General features: G+C 42.3%; 1 pseudogene; it reads left to right on the top strand.

Moving 5' to 3' along the window:
- The first annotated feature begins 9,195 nt into the window (after positions 1 to 9,195).
- On the top strand, positions 9,196 to 9,311 carry LOC137096473 (U2 spliceosomal RNA; annotated as a pseudogene).
- Positions 9,312 to 14,221: the final 4,910 nt, after the last annotated feature.

Below are 14,221 nucleotides of genomic sequence, written 5' to 3'. Positions count from 1 at the left end.
GGGTGCTAGAAACAATATCATATGAAAGCTGACTGGCACAACCTGGGGATCACAACCAGACACAGTGAAGACATCTGCCCTTGCGCTGTGCTACTCTGCTGCTGAGTATGCATGCCCGGTGTGGAACACATCTCACCACGCTAAAACAGTGGATGTGGTTCTTAATAAGACATGCCGCATTATCACGGGGTGTCTGCGCCCTACACCACTGGAGAAATTACACTGTCTAGCCGGTATTGCACCACTTGACATCCGCCAGGAAGTAGCAGCCAATAGTGAAAGGACCAAGGCAGTGACATCTCCAGCCCATCCCTTGTTTGGGTATCAGCCAGCACGTCAACGACTTAAATCAAGAAATAGTTTTCTAAGATCTACAGAGACACTCGCTGGAACACCTCAGCAAGCGAGAGTCCAAAAGTGGCAGGCTCAAACCCAGAACCTCAATCAATGGCTGATACCAAATGAGAGACTCCCCCCTGGGCACACAGAAGACTGAGCAACTTGGAAGGCGCTGAACAGACTGCGCTCTGGCACCACGAGATGCAGAGCCAACCTTAAGAAATGGGGCTACAAAGTGGAATCCACGACATGCGAGTGTGGAGAAGAGCAAACCATTGACCACCTGCTGCAATGCAACATGAGCCTTGCTACATGCACAATGGAGGACCTCCTTGCGGCAACACCAGAGGCACTCCAAGTCGCCAAATACTGGTCAAAGGACATTTAGCCAACTACCAAGCTTTCAAATTCTGTGTTTTGTCTGTTTGTTTGTTTGTTTTTGTTAAAAATGTAATACAAATGTCTGGTTGCTGATGACACGATAAAAAAATCCCTCCTGGTTTTCACCAGTTAAGTATCAATGAGTATACAAGTGCACAATGAACCCTCCTACTTACTTTCAATACATTGGCAATTTCATGGGGTGGGGTCATAACAAAATCCACAACAGAAGGTGCTGTTCTGCTATGCAACTGTTTTGAATGACAATGATCAGCAACAGAACCAAGTCAATAAATGTGCAACCAGCTACACATGTGCACCTATATATCTCATGTATTTCCATATATTCCTCAATCACTTCAACCCCCACAGCCTTTCCAATAATTCTGATATGTTAATCCATAGGGGGCATTTATGGATACATAAGTTACCAACCGGGGTCTGCCCTTAGTCTGGTGACACCGTGATCCATCTTATAGATTTGTATAGTATGACAGATAGACTAACATAAAGCTAGCATTTCAAATTTCATAGACAGTCACCTTCATCATTCTGATTGTTTTTGAATGTGTTAATAGTCACATTACTTCGGTATCTCTAATTCATGGCCATGGCCTCAGGAGGAAGAATCTGCCTTTCTGATCAACTCTCTCTGTGTCCTACATGCTGGCTGGGGCTATGATTGTCAAATGCAGAAATGTTATTTCCAGTTTCACCTCATCTCCTCCTTGTCTTCTCTTGCCCAAGGCGAGAATAACACCACAACTGTCAAAGTGGGTGTCCTTGTAGTGCTTCTTTTTAAAGGATACATAGGACCTGTTCTTTTCCGGCATCTAAAGGAAGCAGCCAGTGAAACTGATAATGCTGCCACCCTTATTAGCTGCCTTACGTCGATGCCAAGCCACATTCTCTTTAGTATCTTTGCCATTGGAATTGAGGTCCCATTCACCATCTCTCAATACAAGCATTCACAATATTCTAATCATTATCTTACATTATGTAGACTCTTTAGTCCTAATTGAGGATTCACTTACTTTAGAAATTCTATCAAAGGGTCAACATTCAGTAGCATCCTCAGCTCAGGATTTGGGACCAGGGTTAACTTTCTAAAAGTGAAGTGTTGCCGGAACTGTGTGATTGCTTCAAAATAATGTTTTAAAAATTACAGATTTGAGTAACAATGAAGGTGGGATCACGGAGATATGCCAAACTTCAAGCTAAATCCTATTGTTGGTCCCAATGAATCCTTCAGATTTACCAACATGTTGCTTCACCATTTAACAATAGAACAAATGAATATTATTCAGGTGGGACTAACCAGAAGAACTGCAGCCATACAATTGCACAGTCTTTAATTATGCACAACTATTCACAATACCTTGACGTAACTGATTCTTTGGAATTGTAAAATACTGTGCACTCCCCAAGCACAAAGGGGGAATAAACAGACACACTTGCAAAATATACTCATATATAAGCCAAAAGAAGGTTTTGGAGCCAAAAATATGAGTTTTTATATTATTATTATTATTATTATTATTATTATTATTATTATTATTATTATTATTGTCATGTCAGGAGCGACCTGAGAACCTGCAAGTTGCTTCTGGTGTGAGAGAATTGGCTGTCTGCAGTTAAGGAAAAGTAAGATATTGACCCATGAATATGTTGACCCAATTTTAGGGGGTTGAATTTTTGACTGAAATTTCTATATTCATACATGGGCACCCAGGGTAGTTGCACAACATCAATACTGAACAAAAATATATCGTAGTGCAACTACCATGTGACTATGTGAATGTAGGGCTGGAATCCTGTGAGGTTTGTGTCTGTGTGTGTGTGTGTGTGTGTGTGTCAGGAGTGACTTGAGAAACTGCAAATCACTTCTGGTGTGAGAGAATTGGCTGTCTGCAAGGACATTGCCCAGGGGATGCCAGGATGTTTTTGCCATCCCTGTGGGAGACTTCTCTCATATCCCTACACAGGGAGCCAGAGTTGACAGCGGGAGCTCATCTGCGCTCTTCCTGGATTTGAACCTGCAACCTGTCAATCTTCAGTCCTGCCAGCACAGGGGTTTAACCCATTCTGCCATTGGGAGCTCCTGTGAGGGTTTTTACACAATCAAACAGAGGTTCCCTTACATCTATAGCTATTCCTTTCTTGCCCGTGAAATAACATCCATATTCAGTTTATCGCTATAGAAGCAGAGTTTGAGAAGTGTAACTGTTGGACATGCAATTACACATTTTGGGGATGGTACACAACTACTCATCAGTGCCTTTGAGATATCATTTAATTTCCTGGGACTGTGGAAAGAGCAAGCTCATTCATGGATACGTAATGGGTTGTGCCATGTTGGTATTTGGCAGAAAGGTGGTGGAGCTCAACAATCACTCAACAAGAACATTATAGCATCTCAGTTTAGAGTTTCATTCTCCAAAATGATGTACGGTCTCACCGTTAACTGCTTTATATCATCATAGAGTTGGAAGAGACGACATGGGCATCCAGCCCAAATCCAGTCTTGCCTGCAAAAATATATAAAGCCTGTCTGATGGATAATCATTCAGCCTTGAGTGTGGTGGAGTCTCCTTCAAAGAAGGAGACTCCACCACACTTGAAACAGCATATTCCACTGTCAGGTATGGGGGACAATGCGGGACAATGCCTGGCTCGAGAGCAGTACGTGTGAAAAAGATCTTGGAGTCCTCATGGACAACAAGTTAAACATGAGCCAACAATGTGATGTGGCGGCAAAAAAAGCCAGTGGGATATTGGCCTGCATCAATAGGAGCCTAGTGTCTAGATCTAGGGAAGTCATGCTACCCCTCTATTCTGCTTTGGTTACACCACACTTGGAATATTGTGTCCAATTCTGGGCACCACAATTCAAGAGAGATATTGACAAGCTGGAATGTGTCCAGAGGAGGGCGACTAAAATGATCAAGGGTCTAGAGAACAAGCCCTATGAGGAGCGGCTTAAGGAGCTGGGCATGTTTAGCCTGAAGAAGAGAAGGCTGAGAGGAGATATGATAGCCATGTATAAATATGTGAGAGAAAGCCACAGGGAGGAGGGAGCAAGCTTGTTTTCTGCTTCCTTGGAGACTAGGACCTGGAACAATGGCTTCAAACTACAAGAGAGGAGATTCCATCTGAACATGAGGAAGAACTTCCTGACTGTGAGAGCCGTTCAGCAGTGGAACTCTCTGCCCCGGAGTGTGGTAGAGGCTCCTTCTTTGGAAGCTTTTAAACAGAGGCTGGATGGCCATCTGTCAGGGGTGATTTGAATGCAATATTCCTGTTTCTTGGCAGTATGAGGTTGGACTGGATGGCCCATGAGGTCTCTTCCAACTCTTTGATTCTATGAGTCTAGGTACGATTACCATTGGGAAGTTCTTTGTAAGATTTTGATGGAGCCATAAATACTGAATGTGGAAGAGGAAGAATTCTGTTCCAAGCCAAAGTTGTTTGTTTTGCTGGCATTCTCAAGTAATTTGTAAAGTTTGAGGTGACTGTCAATGTTGGAGAAATTGAAATCAAGAGACTTTCATATCCTTTCCAGTCCTTATATAGAGATACCACGAACTGAAACAGACAATCTGAGAGCAAATCATGTGCCCTACCACTAAGCCATGGCCTTTGTACTTTGACAACGCAGCTAGGACTTTATTAATTAAGTACTGGAGACAATGCAAAGTCTGCCATACATGTGAATGCGAAAACGAACACCATGAATATGTCATTTTGCCTACGTTAATGAACAAATCTAAGGAGGAATGCAGCCCTTTAATCCTTTAAAAAAGATTTTGAATAAAGAGATTAGTAAAGATCAGGCTTTATAGATTATTGGGAAAGGAGTGGATATTCACCCTTCATTTGACTTACAATGGCATAAATGTTGATTCTGTGTATGCTTGACAAAATCATTTGGCTCCTGAGTCAACCTATCAGAACACATAGTATTTTGAGTGGGAGAGAAGGCCACAAGAATGGAGGAGACATGAATAGCATGAACAAATGAAGACAGTAGGCTTCAAATTCTATGTTATAGGGTTTTTTCTAGTGCAGTCGGCTAGTATTTTCACCATTGTCTAGCAATAGCAAAGGACATAAAGAAAAAAAATCCATTATTCTATGCTTAATTTTTCTCATGCATCCCATGGCACTTTGCCTTCTTCTGCCACTGCCTACACTTGGTACTTATACTGATTTAATGCACCAACAAGATTCTTTTGTTATTGTGTATTGCCATCAAATTATGGCAACACTATGAATGAAAGATATCCATCAACTATCCTGCTGAGGTCTTGCATATTCAGGATTTGTGGATTGAATCAATCCACCTATTGTGTGGTCACCCTTTTTTCTTACCATGTTCCACTTTTCCAAGTACTACTTGTTGAAACTCGGGGTAGTTTTCACCTTGCTCCAGACACCACCACACCAAGGCTGTAGGTTTTTGTAGTTTATTGAGAAAAACAAAATCAAAACAAAGAAATAGAAATGCAATAGTTCCATAGGCAAAACAGGGACTTAAATGTAAAGGCAAAGTTCCCAAGATCCAAAGGCAAAAACATGAAGCATAATCTCTTACCAATGGTCAAACAAAAGTCCATGGTAAACAAATCCCAAACTCAGGAAGCCAGAAGCATGGTGCAAAAAGCCAAGGAAAATCCCTAGAAGTTAACATCGGAAGAGCAATGTTGGACTGACAACAACTGAACATTAGGAAGAACTTCCTGACTGTGAGAGTCGTTCAGCAGTGGAACTCTCTGCCCCGGAGTGTGGTGGAGGCTCCTTCTTTGGAAGCTTTTAAGCAGAGGCTGGATGGCCATTTGTCAGGGGTGATTTGAATGCAATATTCCTGCTTCTTGGCAGGGGGTTGGACTGGATGGCCCATGAGGTCTCTTCCAACTTTTTGATTCTATGATTCTATGATTCTAACTGTCTATCAGCTACAAGACTAAATACCCTTTGCAAACATGAAAGCATTGCGTTGACCTTGGGCACCTTTGGCTTCTCACTTGCTGGCCAAGCGAGTGCTTCTCCGAAGCCTTAATTGCAAACGATCTTGTCTGCTCATTAATTCATTAATTTTTTTAAATTGCCTTGAACAGGCAGGATTACTTTTAATATATGTGTGTTATGGTGACAATTTTTATGCATACTTTGTTTTGTTAATCTTATAGTTATGTTGTTTTTACTTTGTTCTGTGATTTTTTTACCTGGGAACCGCCCTGAGTCCCCTCGGGGAGATAGAGCGGTATATAAATAAAGTTTTATTATATTATAATTATTATCTGCAAGGCTATGCAACCCCTTATCTGAGTCCAGCTGGGACGGATCCTCCACCTGGCTGTGTGGGATTTCACTCTCGCTATCAGTCTCTCTAACTGCAGGAACATTCCTTTCCCTGGGGAACTGGCTTGTTGTTTCTCCTTCAGCAGCCACACGATCAGCCCCGTCTGAAACATGTACAGGAATCTGTAAACCATCAGCCTCCTCGTCATCCTGCAGAAAATCAGGCTCAGAAGGCCCAAACAGCTCAGCTTCAGACTCAGAGTCAAGCTGAGTCACAACACTACTACCTTTTCCACTGAGCCACACCATTTCATAATATGTCCAAAGCATGACAGTCTCATATTTGCTTCCAGTGAGAGTTCACACTTGAATTGCTCTAAAGGCTGATCTACAATGGAGAGTTAATGCTGTTCCATATCACTCCAATTCCAATGGTTGAATGTGATGGAATCTTAAACACTGTAGTTTTACAATGTCTTCCTTGCCAAAGTGCGCTGTTGCCTTACCAAACTACAGATCCCATGACTGCATCGTTTTGAGCCATAGAAGTTAAAGTGGGGTAAAATTTCATATATTTTACAGTTTAGATGCCCCCTAAGACCAATTTGGCTCTTTTAGAATTCAGGGTATCCATAGATTTTTTTTCTTTTTCAACAAGGCATTTCAAATAAAATGCTTTTTTCATGTCAGTTTTCTTAGCCCAGATTTCACAGCCATGCATAGGAATCTTTTATATGCACCACATCGTTGTTGTTGTTGTTGTTGTTGTTGTTGTTGTTGTTGTTGTTGTTGTTTTTGTTGTTTTGGACAACAGATCTTCCAATCCTCAACCAGCATGCTATCTAAGAGCTGTAGAAAGGCAATTTTCCCAAGCTCTCCAAACATTCATGCATACCGATGAATCTTTTCCCATAGTCCCAACCCCAGCAGCTGAAAAATTTTGAAGTGCAGCTTATCAGAAAAAACTTGCTTAATGGAAATTGGTGTTTTACCGTACATCTTTTCACCTTATCCTTATGTTTACCAGTATCCTGCTTTTTGGTCCAATCATGCACACCTCTTGGCAGTGCACAATCCTTTTTTCAGGATGTCTGCTTGGCACTTGAAAAGTGGCCGTCTTGGACCAATAGGCCTTGGTGTCACTTAAACAGCAAGGTTGTTTGGAGGCAGCTCATCTGTCCAGAGGGAAATAGATGTATGCTTCATCCATCAATTGCCAAGGAACCCTCGACTGGCCCACTCCTTCTTCCACAGAGAGATGGAGGTTAAGTTGTGCGACGTCTAAGCCGATGACCTCTACTAAGCCACTCCATGCGTCTCTTTCCCCCTCCAGATTTGTCTTCGGTGCTTTCCCCCCACACTGTTTCTCTCCCTCTCTTGCATGCTTCAGCTGTTCCTCCTAGTACATTAGAGGGATGGCTGTCTTTATTAGTCACCAATAATGCTCTAATACATTCTTTCTCCTATTACCTCAGACACTAATTTGGTGGAATTGGATACTGACAGTACATTGATGTTGTTAAGGTTAATGACCCAGAGATTTACAAGGAAAGTCGCATTAGAAGTCAAATTGATTGTAATAATTGTTTCACTGAACAGTGTCAACAGTAAGTACAGTGTGTTGTTCCATGTTATCCCAAAGAGGCTACTGGGCTGTCCATTAGCTGGCAACCTTTGGACAGCAGGCAAATGGCAATGGAGGGATAGAGCAGAAGCAACATGATTTGGCTGTGAGGATATACAAAATTGCATTGCCTACGGTGGTCAGCAATAATAAGAGGGCTTCATGCAGGCATACATATCCAAGGATGTAACACACTTCAGTTCTTACCAAAATTGATAAATAGTTTAAATCTCTCCATTTCAACACAGTATGCAATAGCACACCCTGTTTAAAAATATATATATTTATAAATCATTGAATGAGATAGGAGCCCCCGGTGGCGCAGTGGGTTAAAGCCCTGTGCCGGCAGGACTGAAGACCAACAAGTCGCAGGTTCGAATCCGGGGAGAGGTGGATGAGCTCCTTCTATCAGCTCCAGCTCCTCATGCGGGGACATGAGAGAAGCCTCCCACAAGGATGATAAAACATCAAAATCATCTGATCTTGCAGATGGCCAATTCTCTCACAACAGGATGCTCCTGACATGTCAAAAAATTGAATGAGATTGTACCATAGGCTTGCATAGCATAAACATCTACATTTGAGATTATGCATCAGCTGTGCTCTGCAACTCTTGTATCAGATGGCAATATGGCATGAGAAAATGAACTGACTTGAGGACTCACAATTCAATCTGTCTCTCAATGCACAATAGTACTATCTGTGGAGCTCCACTTCTACAATACTGAGCTAAATGCAGAAAATATGCAGTTTACAAACATCAGTATCAGTTAACGGCAGTGGAGGGATAGGCAGAAAATCTGCAGTGTGGCCACACAACATCCAGTGCCTGGTCAAAATGGCAGAGTTATTAATGATGAAGAACAGACATGTAAGGAAAGGCCACAGCAATTTGTTTTTTCCTGAGCTTATTGGGCTAGACAACATTTTATCACTTTCTCTTCTCCTCGCTGTAGAGTTAGTGGAGTGCAAACTACTTTGGCCCTTTGAATTCAGTGGGAGTAACTGGACAAAAGGGGGAAATGGAAAGAGGAGAGGAAAAACTGGGGGTGCATCTACAATATAGAAGTCATGCAACTTGACACCACTTGAACTGCCATGGTTCAGTGCTATGGTATCTAGGGATTTATAATTTGGTGGGGCAGCAGCGCTCTTTGGCACAGCAGGCTACAGAACTTGTAAAACTACCATTCCCATGGTTCTAGAAGTATTAAGCCATGGCAGTTAAAGTAGTGTCATGTTGCATTAATTCTACACCTTGAGACATTTCAAAAGAGGTTGAAAAAATGTGAAAGCAAAGGATTAATGGAGACTGTTTCTTCCAAATTTGGATAACTGGATGGTTTGGAGAAGACACCTGGCCTTGGAATTCCTCACTCTCACAGACCACAACAACCTCTGGGTTTTAATTGTACAACCATGAGTTGCCATGAGTTTCCACCACGAGATAGCCAATAGCTGACTGGTAGATTTACATATTCATATTTTCAGTCATGACTCTTGTCTTGTGTTCACTTTTTAAACATTTCCTGTAAGGTTCACAAATGTACAACTTTTCTCGGCCTTTCAGCTAAGATCAAGTGTAGTATCTGTTCTTATCAGTTTAATATCTGATACGTCCTCTATTTGAGGACTAATTTTTTTTTTTACGTGTGAAAGATATCTTGGAGTCCTCGTGGACAACAAGTTAAACATGAGCCAACAATGTGATGTGGCAGCAAAAAAAGCCAATGGGATTTTGGTCTGCATCAATAGGAGTATAGTGTCTAGGTCCAGGGAAGTAATGCTACCCCTCTATTCCGCTTTGGTTAGACCACACCTGGAATATTGTGTCCAATTCTGGGCACCACAATTCAAGAGAGATATTGACAAGCTGGAATGTGTCCAGAGGAGGGCGACTAAAATGATCAAGGGTCTGGAGAACAAGCCCTATGAGGAGCGGCTTAAGGAGCTGGGCATATTTAGTCTGAAGAAGAGAAGGCTGAGAGGAGATATGATAGCCATGTATAAATATGTGAGAGGAAGCCACAGGGAGGAGGAGGGAGCAAGCTTGTTTTCTGCTTCCTTGGAGACTAGGACGCGGAACAATGGCTTCAAACAACAAGAAAGGAGATTCCATCTGAACATGAGGAAGAACTTCCTGACTGTGAGAGCCGTTCAGCAGTGGAACTCTCTGCCCTGGAGTGTGGTGGAGGCTCCTTCTTTGGAAGCTTTTAAACAGAGGCTGGATGGCCATCTGTCAGGGGTGATTTGAATGCAATATTCCTGCTTCTTGGCAGGGGGTTGGACTGGATGGCCCAGGAGGTCTCTTCCAACTCTTTGATTCTATGATTCTATGAACTGCTCAAGATGAATTGTGCATTTTGTTGCAAGAAATATTAAGAGGTGCAAAATCTCTGCTTTTGTTGAGACTCTCAGGTTCAATGGAATATTTTTATTTATTTCATGGAATTCATCCCAAGCCTCTAAATCAGGAATGGGCAAACATTGGCCCTCCAGGTGTTTTCGATTTGTAGGAATTGAAGTCCAGAACACCTGGAGAGCCAACGTTTGCCCATGCCTGCTCTAAATGCACATATTTCTGACCACAAATGTCTACCAGTTTCATATCTGGTTTGGAAGGTACATAAACAGGGAAACCAATTCAAAAACAGCGAAATGCAGGAAAACTCTCATACATCCCTAGCATAGGTGAATGAAGGTAAGATAGCACCCCTTGTGGCTTTCTTTTTAGCTTCTCCAGACATTTCTGTATGGTATGCCTTGGACTCTATAGAGCTTTTGATTTTGTCCAGTAGTCAGTTCTTAGGTTTCACAGTTTCACATTCAAAACCTAAAAGAGTTCTTAATGTGGGGTGCACAAGATACGCGGCTTTGTTCTACTGCATTGCACTAAGACTTGCTATGGAATTAAGCTAGGATCACTTTGTCATCTGTCATTTTCTGCCACGAGTGACAACTCTATTAAAGCTTGAAGACACAGCCAAGTACATAAAATCTGTGCTGCCAAACTGGCAGCTGGGAAGGGAAATTGCTGGTTTGTTGTGTATATCTGATTCTCTGATTATGCATATGCAGAGACAAGGAGGAAAATAGGGAAGGTTATTGCTTATCAAAGATGAGCAACCATTAGATCCCAACCTACCTGTGACTCTCAGAGGGAGGGAACGAACCAAAGGGCCTTTTGGTATTGAAAAACCCAATCTAATCAAATGACAGACAACATAATTTGGATCCATTCACTTCAATGCCTGTGGCTTTGTTTGGCTCCCTTTGACTCCCTTTAAAAATGGATGCTTCATTTCCACTTGCGTAGTTCAGGCTCAGTGGTAGCTGAATAAATATTGCTAAATGAGGCTGAAGATTCTCAGAATCCCTCTTTCTTATAATAAAGGTTGGGACATCTCTACTCAAAAAGTAAAGGAATACTCCAATAAGATGGAACAGTTCCAGAAGAAAGAAACAAAATGGTAAATGGCCCAGAAATCAAGCCCTATGAAGCAATGGTTGAAGAAGTTGAGTAGGTTTCATTTTACAACACCTGAAGAAAATGGATTGAACTGGTTTCTTATTGCTTCTCTGAGGACAGAGCATGACTCAATGGATTCTAATGTATTTATCATGTCAGGAGCAAACCAAACAGTTATATAGTATTTTTTTATATAAAAAACACACACACAAAGTTTGCAAACTTGACACTTGGAGTGCCTCTGGTGTTGCTATAAGAAGGTCGTCCATTGTGCATGTAGCAGGGCTCAGGATGTGTTGTAGTAGGTGGACTGTGGTTTGCTCTTTTCCACACTTGCATGTCATGGATTCTACTTTGTAGCCCCATTTCTTAAGGTTGGTTCTGCATCTCGTGGTGCCAGAGTGCAGTCTGTTCAGCGCCTTCCAAGTCGCCCAGTTTTCTGTGTGCCCAGGAGGGAGTCTCTCATCTGATGTCAGCCATTGATTGAGGTTCTAGGTTTGAGCCTGCCACTTTTGGACTCTCACATTCTGAGGTGTTCCAGTGAGTGTCTCTGTAGATCATAGAAAATTATTTCTTGATTTAAGTTGTTGGAGTGCTAGCTGATATCCAAACAGGGGATGGGCTGGAGATGTCACTGCCTTAGTCCTTTCAATAGTCTCCGGCGGATGTCAGGTGGTGCAATACCGGCTAAACAGTGTAATTTCTCTGGTAGTGTAGGGCACAGATACCCCATGATAATGTGGCATGTCTCATTAAGAGCTACATCTACTATTTTAGTGTGGTGAGATGTGTTCCACACTGGGCATGCATACTCAGCAGCAATGTAGCAAAGCACAAGAGCAGATGTCTTCATTGTATCTGGTTGTGATCCTGAGGCTGTGCCAGTCAGTTTTTGTATGATATTGTTTCTAGCGCCCACTTTTTGCTTGATATTCAGGCAGTGCTTCTTGTAGGTCAGAGCACGGTCCAGGGTAACTCCCAGGTATCTGGGTGTACTGCAATGCTCTAGTGGGATTCCTTCCCAGGCGATCCTCAGAGCTCGAGATGCTTGTCTGTTCTTAAGATGAAAAGCACACTTCTGCATTTTAGATGGAACAGAAATCAGCTGGTTTCCCCTGTAATAGGCAGGAAGAACACCTAGAGCTACGGAGAGCTTCTGTTCAACCATCTCAAAGCTCCCTGCTTGAGCGGTGATGGTAATGGCTAGTCATTAGAATCCATGCCTGAAGTGACCAGAAGCGACTTGCAGCATGGATTCTAATGACTAGAAAGCAAACATTGACTAAAGATTAGGGAAACCTCTTGATGGTAAGAGCTCTTTAGCAGAAGAATGTTGTTGTTGTTGGCCTTCAAGACATCTTCATGGTAATCCTAAGGTGACTTAGCATGGGGTTTTCTTGGTAAGAATTATTTTGGAGTTGCAAAGTACAACACAGAAGTAATTCAGGGCCCTTTTCAAATCCAGACAACCAGCCAGGCTGGCAATCCATTGGGACCATCACCACTGCCACTAGTTGATCAGCCAAAAACTTGTCTCTGGCAGAGCCTTGTTGGAGGCCTGGCTTCTGGTGAGGTCAAAACATGGGGCCCAGCCAGGGGCGACTCAACCCATTACACAAAGTAAGCATTTGCAGTATAGTTGATTTTGCCCAGGGGCGCTCTTGAGGTGCTCTTGGGGGAAAATAGACCTTGACATATGCAAGTTGTAGTTACTGGGATGTATAGTTCACCTACAATCAAAGAGCATTCTGAACTCCACCAATGATGGAATTGAACCAAATATGGCACACAGAACTCCCACGACGAACAGAAAATATATATCAGTGATTGGTGGCGGGGGGGGGGGGGGATACTGTTTGCTTACTGTTGAAAATTACCTAGGGCCTCCTCTGGGCCCAGCCATGGAGCTGCTTCTGGCCAGTGAAAGGTCTGTTTGATGTATGGACACATTGGGTTAGCTGCAGCTGAATCCAGCTGTCCAAACCTCAAAAGCACTGGGATCACTTCCTGGAAGCTCCAGAGTAAATTGCAGTTTCCCTTGTGCCAATTTCTGGAAACAACGCTTCTGCTGCAAAACCAGGGTCATGTTGTATGGACTATTGGCTGCAAATGCACAGTGAATCCATTTTATTTGACCCATATATGCCAGGACAATTCTGGCCCCAGTTTTGGAATTGACGAAGAATAGTAAGAAAGGGGTAAGATCAGGACAGCACTTTGGAGCATGTTTTGGTTCACTCTTTCCTCCTCTAGGACAGGAACTCTTTCCCATCTTCAGCACCACAACATAAATCACCAGCAAAAAGACCTCTTTCTTCCACCTTCTCTTTCAAGAGGCTCCTAATAGCAACAAGTGCTATAAATGCTTCACCAAAGGTTAACATGGAGGAAAGAGCATGACCTCTGAGTGCTGAGGAGCATTGGGGATGATCCTTCTAAAGAAAACAATCTTTATTTCAATTGTTGTCTCCTCAGTTGTTTATTTCCTTTAGCCCCTGACCCCAAAGCCAAACAATAAAGGGAAAGAAATGTACATTTGAACTAGAGATAAAGGCTGTATTTCATGTCTTGTTCTTTTCTTTTAAAATCTGTGTGACATTTAAGCAGACATGAGTGAAGAATGGTATTTTCAAACCCAAACAAGGATTCTAATCTTCAATGGATTAAATGATTTTCTTCATGATAGCTAAATCCTGGACCTCTACTGTTAGAATAAATAGAAAATAGATTTTTTTCGATGGAGTGAGATTCTTCCTAGGTGCATATTTCTCCTAAAATTGAAGATGTTTATGAGAATTTAAAACATGTCAAATACATCATTTAGAATTGTATTCGCTTAGATATGTAAATTCCTTTACCCATTATGTATGTATACATGTAATTGTATGTATTTATGCTTATGCAAAGGAATTTTTTCATGTTTTCTACTAGCACATTGGTTCATAGAATCATAGAATCAAAGAGCTGGAAGAGACCTCTTGGGCCATCCAGTCCAACCCCCTGCCAAGAAGCAGGAATATTGCATTCAAATCACCCCTGACAGATGGCCATCCAGCCTCTGCTTAAAAGCTTCCAAAGAAGGAGCCTCCACCACACTCCGGGGCAGA

This window comes from Anolis sagrei, chromosome 2, assembly GCF_037176765.1.
Source record: "Anolis sagrei isolate rAnoSag1 chromosome 2, rAnoSag1.mat, whole genome shotgun sequence".
In the NCBI taxonomy this organism is placed as follows: Eukaryota; Metazoa; Chordata; class Lepidosauria; order Squamata; family Dactyloidae; genus Anolis; species Anolis sagrei.
The sequence above is the reverse complement of the archived record's forward strand: the minus strand, read 5'-3'. Positions and strand labels throughout refer to the sequence as shown.